Source organism: Helianthus annuus, chromosome 13 (assembly GCF_002127325.2).
Source record: "Helianthus annuus cultivar XRQ/B chromosome 13, HanXRQr2.0-SUNRISE, whole genome shotgun sequence".
Classification (NCBI taxonomy): domain Eukaryota; kingdom Viridiplantae; phylum Streptophyta; class Magnoliopsida; order Asterales; family Asteraceae; genus Helianthus; species Helianthus annuus.
In genome coordinates this window covers 13,078,328-13,079,850 of record NC_035445.2, presented here as the reverse complement: position 1 = coordinate 13,079,850, position 1,523 = coordinate 13,078,328, and the positions used below count along the sequence as shown (strand labels likewise).

Here is a 1,523-nt window from a genome sequence, read left to right as displayed (position 1 = left end):
CCATAACCGAGACTGTTTTTGTCATCTCTAACTTTTTAATTTTAGAAGAAAGGGCCTCAATTTGGGCTTGTAAAGAAGTGCTTTCATCAACCTTATAGGCGCCCGGGGCAATAGATTTATTGCCTCGGGGAGTGTGCCACTGGAAATTGGTTTGAGCAGTTTCCTCAATTTGATTATATATTTCATGCGGGCGGCGATTACCTAAAAGTCCCCCGGAGCTAGAGTCAAGTGTTTGTCTAGTATGTGGCAACAATCCATTATAGAAAGTGGATACTTGTTGCCACACCGCAAGACCGTGATGGGGACACTTTCGTAATAGCTCCTTGAAACTTTCCCAAGTTTCATATAAGGATTCCCCTTCCTCTTGCGAGTATGTATTAATTTCAGTCATTAATTTAGCCGTTTTAGCGGGAGGGAAATACTTATTTAGAAATTTTTGGGCTAGTTCATCCCAGGTGTTTACCGAACCAACTGGGAGGGCGTTAAGCCAAGCTTTTGCTCGGTCTTTTAGTGAAAATGGAAACATTCGAAGGCGGATGGCGTCATTTGATGCTCCATTGATCCGAAAGGTATCACATATTTCTAAGAAATTAGTAATATGTAGATGGGGATCCTCGTCCGCAAGCCCATGAAAGGTTGCAGAGTTTTGAAGCATCTGTATCAAATGTGGCCAAAGTTCGAAGTTGTTGGCTTCGACATTCGGTGCATTGATAGCGGCGCCGAGATTACCTACGGTGGGTCGTAGGTAATCCATGAGGGTACGTTGGTCCGCCATTGGAAGTGGGTCCCCCGAAACCTTATATTGGTTTTTAGCTTTTAGTCTTTTTCTGAGAAAGTGTCCGGGTTCTTCTAGAGGTGGCGTCTGGTTCCAAGTCCTGCAACAAAAACAAAAAAGAATGTTAGTCAGAAAGTTCACCACGGCCCCGTGCTCAGTGAACACGGCCCGTGGTCGGAGTTATAGTGATTGTTTTCCGGATCCCTGTTACTGGAAAGTTGGACACGGCCCCGTGTTGCACCGACACGGCCCCGTGGTCAGCCTTCTGTAACTCGGAAAATTAAAAACTGCCAGTAACACTGCTGGGCACGGCCCGTGTCCGACCAGGCACGGCCCGTGCTGAGCTCTGCAGAAGCTGAAAAATTAAGAAAATCTAAAAAAATAAAAAAGAAAATAAAAAAATGATTAGGTCGTTGATTTCTAACTTTCTTAAAATCCTTGTGTCCCCGGCAACGGCGCCAAAAACTTGATGTGCGTGAAGTGTGTTATATTTTTAGGTATGTATTTTAAGCCCTTTTACACTTTTTAGCCAAGTTTTAAATTTATAAAAAACGATATTTACTAACACTAAACACACATATGGGCAAGTGCACCCATCGTGGACGTAGTATAGTGTTGGTAAGATACCGAGGTCGTCCAAGGACACAAGAGCTTTTAGTACCGGTTTATCCTCAACGTCTAATCAAATCAAAATGTTAGAAAAAGATTTTTAAACTAAGAAAATAAAACTTACTAAAATGCTGAAAAT

The 1,523-nt window shown here is 42.7% G+C and overlaps 1 non-coding gene across 1 annotated transcript; it reads left to right on the top strand.

The window, feature by feature from the left end:
* Positions 1-290: 290 nt before the first annotated feature.
* On the top strand, positions 291-397 carry LOC118486128. The gene has a single exon (XR_004877984.1). It is a non-coding gene; the product is annotated as a small nucleolar RNA R71 (small nucleolar RNA).
* The last annotated feature ends 1,126 nt before the right edge of the window (positions 398-1,523 follow it).